The following is a 10,129-nucleotide window of genomic DNA, read 5'->3' as shown; positions in this document are numbered from 1 at the left end:
GTAAAAATAAACTTCCAGAGGCATCACCATCCCTGACAAGCTCTATTGCAGCGCGACGGTAATGAAAACAGCATGGTACTGGCATAAAAACAAAGAGGTTAACCAGTGGAATCGAATCGAAGACCCAGATATTAATCCACACACCTAAGAAAACCTGATTTTTGGCAAAGACACTAAAATTATACAATGGAAAATAAAAAGCATCTTCAACAAAATGATTCTGGCATAACTGGATGTCAACATGTAGAAGAATAAAAATAGATCCATATCTATCCATATCTCACTCAAGTCCAATTAGATTAAAGACCTCAATATAAATCTGACCACACTGAACCTGATAAAAGAGAAAGTGAGAAGTAGTCTTCAATACACGGGCACAGCCGACCACTTCCTAAATATAACCCCAGTAGCACAGACACTGAGAGCAACAATAAATAAATGGGACCTCCTGAAACTGAGAAGCTTCTGCAATGAAAAAGACACAGTCAATAAGACAAAAAGGCAGCCTACTGAATGGGAAAAGATCTTCATCAACCCCACATCAGAAAAAGAACTGATCTCCAAAATCTATGAAAAACTCAAGAAATTAGACATCAAAATTCTAAATAACCTAATTTTTAAAAATGGAGTACACAACTAAACAGAGAATTCTCAATAGAAGAATCTCCAATAGCTGAAAGACACTTAATGAAATGTTCAACATTCTTAGCCATCAGGGAAATGCAAATCAAAACAACTCCGAGATACCATATTACACCTGTCAGAATTCAGAATGGCTAAGATCAAAAACACCAATGTAGCTTATGCTGGAGAGGATGTGGAGAAAGGGGAACCCTCATTCATTGCTCATGTGAATGCAAACTTTGAAATTTACCACTTTGGAAATCAGTATGGTGATTTCTCAGAAAATTGGGAATCAACCTACCCCAGGATCCAGCAATACCAACTCTTGAGAATATACCCAAAAGACGCTTAATCATACTACAAAATCATTTGTTCAACTATGTCCATAGCAGCATTATTTGTAATAGCCAGAACCTGGAAACAACCTAGATGCCCCTCAATGGAAGAATGGATAAAGAAAATGTGGCATATTTACACATTAGAGTACTGCTCAGTGGTAAACAAAACAAAACAAAAACAAAACAAAAAAAAACCCCACTGACATCTTGAATTTTGCATGCAATTGGATGGAACTAGAAAACACCATCCTGAGTGAGGTGACACAGACCCCAAAAGATGAATATGGTATGTACTCACTCATAAGTGGACACTAGCCATAAACAAAGGATACTGTATCTGTAGTTCATAATCCTAGAGAAGCTAAGTACCAAGGTGAACTCTAAGAAAAACTTATATACCTCTACCTGGAAAGTTGAAATAGACAAGATCACCTGAAAAAAATGGGAATATAGGGGTGAGGAGAGAAGGGAGGGTAGAAGGAGAAGAGGAGGAGAAAGGGGAGGGGCAAGGAGAACTTGAGGGAATGGGATAGTCGGGATGGAGGAAAAACAGAGATGACAGCAAGGAAAGAGATATCTTGGTTGAGGGAGCCATCATGGGGTTAACAAGAAACCTGGCTCTAGAGAAATTACCAGGAATCCACAAGGATGACCCCGGCTAAGACCCTAAGCAATAGAGGAGAGGGTGCCTGAATTGGCCTTCCCCTGTGGTCAGACTGATGAATAACTTAAATATCACCAGAGAACCTCCATTCAGCAACTGATGGAAACAGAGGCAGAGACCCACATCAGAATACTGGACTGAGCTCCAAAAGTCCAGTTGAAGAGTAGGAGGAATGAGAATATGAGCAAAGAGGTCAAGACCATGATGTGGATGGCCTTGGACCTTCCACAAAGCAACATGCCTTATGCTCTCTGAAGAGTGGAGAGGGGTGGAGTGAAGGAGATGGGAGGAGAGGAGGGAGTGGGAACTTGGATTGGTATGTATAATGAAAAAAGCTAGTTTGTTTTCTTTAAAAAAAAATTAAAGAAACTCATTAATCTTTTCAGTGCTCTTACCCAGTACAATTTACATAAATTTTTATTTATATTATTATTGTTAACCTGTTCTTAGTTTTTAAAAATGTTTTCTTTAATTCCTTGAAAATATCATGCTATGTATGTTGATCATATTAAGTTTTTTTGTTTTCTAATGAAGCCATCTTTATTTGGAATCTTTTCTGTATGAGTAGGAAAAGCCAGGTTTCTTGTTAACCCCATGATGGCTCCCTCAACCAAGATATCTCTTTCCTTGCTGTCATCTCTGTTTTTCCTCCATCCCGACTATCCCAAGGCCAGTGCTGTGAAACAAGAGGCACCCGTTCACTAATTTTCTTTCAGGCATCAGGTTCTGTTAGTGGTAGATGCTGGCTGAGGCCAGTCAAAGAGGACTAAAAATAGATGTGTCAATCACTGGGGAGATGGTTAATTAGTGGACCATCTTTGAGATGGATAGGACTCTGACTTCCAGATAGTAGATTAAAACTGTATTAAAATACTGTGGAGTTTATCATTAGAACGCTTACAAAGTCTTTGCAACTTATTACATTTTTAAACTGTGGAAGTGGTGTGAACGTGCGTGCTATATTTAAAAACTTAGCACTTCACACAGAACAGTGAGTATAAATGTGGAAACAGCTGAATCCCCAGGGCCTTTTTATACTTTTATACAATAAAAGGCAATAAGATCTTAAGTAATTAGGCATTTAATATCTTCTTTTATACCTAATACTTTTAGTCTGGCTGAGAAACATTCGTGGGACTAGGAGGTAAATACTTTGCTACTGACTTACCAGAGCAGTAGTGAATTATTAACTTCCACTTAAACCCTCAATTCTGGGATCCATGATGCTTGATTGTAGAAGAACCATATTTGTAGACACTGACTTGGAGCTCACATCGGCGTCTTTGGAAATGGTGTCATTATACCTTCAAGGAATGATATGCAAACTTGTGTTACAAGTGTCTTCAACTAGCCGTTCCATCATGTTGTCAACCCAGCTGCTTCACATTGATAGACAACGACATAAGAAGGGTGAATTCTATGAACACAGACCCACTGTCACACTTCTTTGTTTTCTTTCTGTGCAATGAGTTCCTTGATACCAAACAATGCCACAATGGTGAGTAAGGTGTACCGGAAGCCCAGGGAGAATAGCTTTGCTAGAAGCCAAACTCTGTGTTGGGAAGGCAAATCCAAAGTGAATGTCTATTCAAAATTGAACAGAACACTGTCCCTTCAATGATGGAAGTAACACGACGTGTCACTGCCACTGTGGGGCTGGCTGATCACAGCAGGGAGTGGTATCCTATTAAAAGGACTTAGTGCTAGTCTCTACTGCTTGGCGATTGAGCGCTCAGCAATTGCCATAGCCAGGTCAGCCTTGCTGAATGGAAGCTAATCCCTATCCCGAACAGAATGGACACTGTTTATGATCTAATTGGGCAATAGCACTAGTGCCTGGGGAAAGTGACTTGTTGGTAACTATGATTTATTTTGTCCTCTGAGTTATTAAAATTCTCCTCTGCATATTTCCAGTCTTGGTGAGCAGGTCTTACAAGACAAATACACTCTAATATCTTACTCTTATTAAGCCTTTTGATGCCTTTCACTACAGTTTACCAGTTCTGGCATTTCACTCTGTTTAGTATAAGAAATGTTGTCCACATTTCAGTCAATAAAACAAACTGTTAGGTATTTTGCTACTCAAGCTACTGGGTCTGAAGTTTCTGCCTATAGATCAGTATCAACAAATTTGGGGTAATCCAACTTTTCAACTTTATATTCTCCTACAATTATCGTGTGTGTGTGTGTGTGTGTGTGTGTGTGTGTTTTCAGATATGTCATGGGAGTGGAATATCCATATGCATGTGGAGGTCAGAGGTCAACACTGGATGTCTTCCTCTATTGTCCTCCCCTGGTCATCCTTTCGGTGCATGCCTGCTACACCTTCTTCTTGCTCGGTTGCTGGTACTCATGCTTGCACAGCAGGCATTACCCACTGAGCCATCTCCCCAGTCTTTTACTGTTTCACGTTTACTACCCATTCTCACACATGCTCTTGAGATTTATGTCTTCATAAGTTGGAAAATCAGATGAAAATAGAAAACTGGAGAAAAGACTATTTGATTCTTTTACTGAACAGAATAACCATTGTTTAGGCCCCCCACATCACCTGGGCAGTACAGTAGAGATGATTCTGGTAGCGTGGTCACTGTTGAGCCAGCCCCAAAGGTGTGGGCACCGGATAACTGGCCCCTTCCCTTGTCTGTGCAGTGTGGGAGAACTGGCCCCGTCCTTCACCTGAACAAAGTGGGGGAGCTGGTCCTGGTGGCATAGGCATATGATAGCAGGCAGACCCACCAACTCATCTCCCAGCCAGGCCCATATCCAGGGCTTTGAGTTGGTCCACCCCAGCATCCACCTCATCTAAGAACTGCTGGAGCATGTGAAGCACTGACATTGAAGAACCAAAACTACAGGCTCTCCATGACACAGAGCACCAACAAGATATCTGAGAGGAGTCCCAGTGTGGCTCCAGTATTGATAGTGTTGCAGAAGCCAGCAACATTTGCAATTCAAGCTGTTTGGGCGAAAGGTAAACGGGGTGACACACTGAAGCTTCCACTGTGAGATTTTTTTCTTTAATTTGTATTTTTATTTTTTAAATTTTAATTAATTATTTTTATTTTTTGTTTGCTTTAGAGGAAGTTGGAAGGGCAGAAGCAGATATAGAGGGATGGGGAAATGAATGGAATTGGGGTGCATGCTATGAAATTCATAAAGAATCCATAAAAAGCAAAAAAAACCCACCACGCTCTTGAGTTGCACTTCAGGCTACTTGGTAAAGCTTTCTGAGACTTGAATTTAAATTCAAGTCTAAAAGTCAATGATTGGTAGCTCCCAAAGTGAATCAGCAAACTGTTGAAAGGCAACTACTTCAGGAATATATTATAGGAACATCAGACAAAGCAGGATTGATTTCTACAAGTCAAGAGATAGATAGGATCCTTTAATTGCTCAACCTGGGAATTCAAAGTCTTTAACCTCACTGTGATCTTCCCAATGTCACCATTCTATTAGAATCCCATTTCTGCCCAGTGGGGTTAAAATTTAGTTTTCTTTTTATTCAGGAGAATAAAACCCTAGGTTCCATTTTCAACATCTCATCCTGATAGGTATTGAGACTTTCAGGCCACTTATGCTGAACTTAAACTGGGAATTTGAACCCAGGACTCATCCTTTTCATTCCATGCTTTCTTAAGTAAATATAGGAAGAATCTCATGAAATATCTTAGTTTAACTGAAATGTTCAAGGTATTGAATGCATAGCTCTCAAGAACTCCACACTCTATAGGCATTTGATTAAGAATATTAAATGGTGGTATTTTACATATATCTCTTTATTGCCACTTCACACTATGGGCCGCAAGTACACTGTTATCACTGAAAACTTCTTTAGTGCTTTAAATAAAATCAGATTAAAGAATCAATTCTAGAAAACACTGAACCAATTCAAGAAACTCATCCCTAAGGTTCTATTTATGTAGAATTACTATACTCATCAAAATCAGAATCAGAATTTCACTAGTGAAACTGTATTATTTACTGTATATTTGTTTATTGTAAATACTTCCCTTATGTGATTGGTCTCCACAGATTTACTCTTCTATCTTATAAAGCATTTATGGGACTATCATTACTGATATTTGGAGAGACAAGAATAGGGATAAATGAAAAACATTGAAAAATACTGAAGTACCAGTGTTGTCAGAGGTTTCTGTCCAGCCCGGTTCCCACAGTCGTTAAGTCCCGACTACAGAGGAATGGGCTTTCCTCTTCCCCAAATTCTCCTGTTCTCATTGACCCACCTCTACTTCCTATCTGGTTGTTTCGTCTATACTTCCTGCCTGGCTACTGGCCAATTAGCATTTTATTAAAATACAATTGGCAGAGTACAGACCATTGTTCCACACCATACCAGCAATGATTTTTTTCTTATGTTTGTTTTTTGTTTTGTTTTGTTTTTCTGTTTTTGAGGCAGGATTTCCCAATGTAACCTTAACTGTCCTAAAACTCATTCTGTAAAGCAGGCTGGCCTCATACTCATAGACATCTTGAGAGACCCAGGCCCTAGAAAATCCCTGTTCCATAGTCCCCACAGAGACCCCAAATGGCTAGGATCCAAGCCTCAATCCAGGGAAAGAAACTCAACCTGAAAATGTGACAGGAACCTCAGGGATTGACATTTTGTCCCCAAACCTGGAGCAGGAGAAAAGCCCCAAACCCTGAAACTAGGACAAAAAGAAGGTACTAAGTCCCTAGATTCAGGACATAACAAAGATATTTGCCTTGGTCCCAAAATTAGGGTTAAAAAGGTAGAAAGAACTAGTTAAAGAAACACAGTTTGGCCCCAGAAATGGAGTCATTTCTGCTTGTGACCTAAAACCAGCCAATCCCCAAGCAGAGAACATGGACCAATCAGGACCTCAAGCAGTTACCAGTTTGGGTTTCCCTCAGGCCTGGAAAGCCCTTTTACCTCATCAGAGGTAATCTAACCCAAGCCTAGAAGTCTGGAATTCCCCCTTAAGCCACTAGGGGCCAGCCAATCACAAGCCCTGAGGCTTGGAATTCCCTGAGCCTCTGCCCCTATTTTTTTGCTGCTCAGGGCTCCACTCCTGTGCTGTTCCCGCTGTTGCTGCTGCTATCAACATTGCTGCTGCTGTTGTTGCTGCTGCCACTTCAGAAAAACGGAGGGACCTCAGTTAACTTGCAAATAAAGACTTTGTTTTTTGCGTCTGAGTTGGTCTCGTGGTGGTGATTTGGGTTCCATAATTTGGACATAACAATTTGCCTGAGGGGTTATGTACAGGAACAGAAATGACTCAAAGAAAGTTATATCACTAAAGCCCACCCCAGCATGGGTGACAGGCTACAAAGCTGGGAACCTGGAGCACACTGCACAGCCTGAAAGAGGCATCTCAACAGGTTGCGTCTTTTCCAAATGTCTCAGTGGGTTTAAACCTCTTCCAGGCAGCTCTGCTGCTTTCTGCTTCTTCTAGGCTGCTGGTTTTTGTCTCAGAGTCTTCTTTGCAGCCTGACATGACTGAATCTTCTTTGCTGTATTTATTGCAGTGGGTCGAATGAGCTTTTACAGGGGTCCCATATCATGTATCCTGTATATCAGATATTTACATTATGATTCACAATAGTGGCAAATTACAGTTATGAAACTGACCAGATTCGCTAGGCCACTCTCTACCAGTTTAAGTAATAAAACAGTGGTTCTCAACCTTTCTAATGCTGTGATCCTGTAATAGAGTTCCTCATTTTGTAGTGACTCCCATACTAGGTATTGGTGAAGACAAGCATCCTTGTGTGTGGCTGAAAGTTTTCTCTGTCCCACTGGTCCCCCTGCCCTTTTTTTCTCTGCCTGACTGTTCCTGAAGCCGTTTATGAAATAACCACTCTGAGGTTTAATATCAGTTACAATTGTTTGGTCAATGTCTTAGATTTTTTACTGTCTAGCTCTAACTATGAATTAACCCATTTCTATAGTTTATATTTTACCATGAGGCTTGTGTCTTGTTACCTCACATCTTGCCTCTTGGACAGCTACATGGCATCTCCTCGACTCTACCTACTTTTTCTCTGTGTCTTTGTTTGAACTTGCCACCTAACTTTACTCTGCTAAGTCATTAGCCTAAACAGCTTAATTCATCAACCAATAAAAACAACATGTATACAGAAGGACATTCCAAATCATCTCCCCTTTTCTGTTTAAACAAAAAGAAAGGTTTTAGCTTTAACATAGTAAAATTACATATACCAAAACAGTTATTAAGCAAGAATTACAGTTATAATAGTCTATTTAAATTTAGCAAAATTAAAAATATTCTATCATCTATTCTATCTTTACAAGTATAAAGTTTTATATCTAACTTATCTTTTATCACAATTAAGGAAAATTATAGCTATAACCATCTGTCTTTAATTTTGTTGAAGACCCCAGAAGGATATACCCAAGAAAGCAGGAAGTGCATTGTAAGCAACTTTTAAAACTCTGGAATTGACAGAGACATCTAGCTGCCTGGACAGTCACCCAAAGTTCTTTTGTAATGGTGGGGCGTCAATTTTCAGTCTACAGGACAAGAGAATCTGACAGACATTCAGTGAATCAGGTAATTTGAAAGACTGCCCCTATACTGGCAATTTGTCCGTCACTTTCTTCTGTATCCTGCAGAGTGTCTGGTAGAGTCTTTCCTGAAGAAGGTACCCTGAAGGACAATCCCACCTTCTTTTGGTAAGTTCAGCAGTTATATTTCTGTGGGTCCTGTATACCAAGTTTATACAGCATACTGTCAAACAATTCAGACAAGAACAGTTTCCTGCCCAAATGGCTAGCAAACCCCATAAGGAGACTCTTTGATGCTAATCATCCTCCTAAAGGAATTGGTGCTGCCAGGAGCAGATGTGTCTCATTGTCATGAAAGGCCCTAAGTTAACAGAACATTGCCATATTCTGAAGGTCTTTTAAAGGTATTGAAAACCTTCAAGGAAGGGTCTGCATTGATTACTTGCACTCAGGGTTCAGAAAGAGAAGCCACAATAAACACAGGAACTAAAGGCTGATGGCTTTAGGAAAAGAATATTCTCTCACATGTTCTTTGTCTTCGTGTGCTCTTTATTTTTTTTCTGTTTATTCTACTGCCTCTGTCATAATTCTTTTGTCTTAATTGTTTATGGTTTCTTTGCTTTAATTCTCTGTCCCAATTATAATTCCAGTTTTCTGGTGTAGGAGGTCCTTCTGTATTTGTGTTGCTTTCATTGGTTAATAAAGAAACTGCTTGGCCTGATAGGGTAGAACTTAGGTAGGTGGAGAAGACAGAACTGAATTCTGGGAGGAAGTAAGCAGAGTCAGAGAGAGAACCACCATGGAGCTGCCAGGGCAGACATGCTGAATCTTTTCCAGTAAGCTACGACCTCGTGGTGAACACAGATTAATAGAAATGGGTTAAATCAAGATGTGAGAGTTAGCCAATTGGAGGCTAGAGCTAATGGCCAAGCAGTGTTTTAATTAATACAGTTTCTGTGTGATTATTTTGGGTGTAAGCTGGCCAGGTGGCTGGGACAGAACAAAGGACCCGTGCTCCTGTTACAACAATGCTCTGTTCTAATTTGTTCTTGTTCTAATTACTCTATATTCTTTTTCTTCTTTTACTTCTCCATCTTATTTTTTCTCAATCTATTCCTTCTACATTTTTATTTCCATCTCTATATTCTTATTCTACTTCTTCTGTCATTACAAATTCCCAAACATATACACATATCTATTCATTTGCAACTTGTTAGTAATAAAAAAAAACTACAAAGAAAATTCTTAGGGACACAGGCATTCTGTGAAGATATGTGGCAAAACTTAGTGGCTAGTTAGTAGCTAACCACAGTTGCATCTGTGAGGAGGTCCTGGCAGCCTTTTAAAGGGGACATTACAGGTTACAAAGGGAGAAAACTAAATCATTGAGAGATCTAAGGATAAGGCAAAGAATAATATGTTATTTTACATTTTAAAGTGTAATTAATATCTGGACATAGTCAGTTAGGTGCTGTTGGTCTCTTGAAAGACTAATATAGAACAAGAACAGACACCTGCATTACCACCCTAACTCATCATAAATCCTCCATAGTGCTTAGATCCTACAAGACCAGATGTTTGCAATTTTATAAGTAAAATTTGTTAAAGTTCCGTTTATGATCTGTCCAGAAGCATACATGTCTGCTTCACTTGCTCTGTCAGTAAGGCTAATGATAGAGGGCAGGCTTCTAAGTGTCTCACCATAATGTGGAGAACATAGTATAGAGTGAAGTCATCCTTTTGACCACCTACAAATATGAGTGCCCATAAGACTGAGATGTAATCATGAGATTACATGTACACATTACATGAAAATGCATGGTAAAGGGGAGATATCATAGCTGTTATTGCACAAGCAAAATTATAGATGAAAGCAACAGTTTTCAGAGTCAGTGGCCCTGCTGGTTTTTGCCAGGTAGGGTTCCTCCATCTGAATAATTTTTTGTGTGGGTTGACATCTGAATTATCAATTGCTATAAGCTGTAATTGCGT

Source organism: Microtus pennsylvanicus, chromosome 9 (assembly GCF_037038515.1).
Source record: "Microtus pennsylvanicus isolate mMicPen1 chromosome 9, mMicPen1.hap1, whole genome shotgun sequence".
NCBI lineage: Eukaryota > Metazoa > Chordata > Mammalia > Rodentia > Cricetidae > Microtus > Microtus pennsylvanicus.
Note: the sequence above shows the minus strand (reverse complement) of the source record.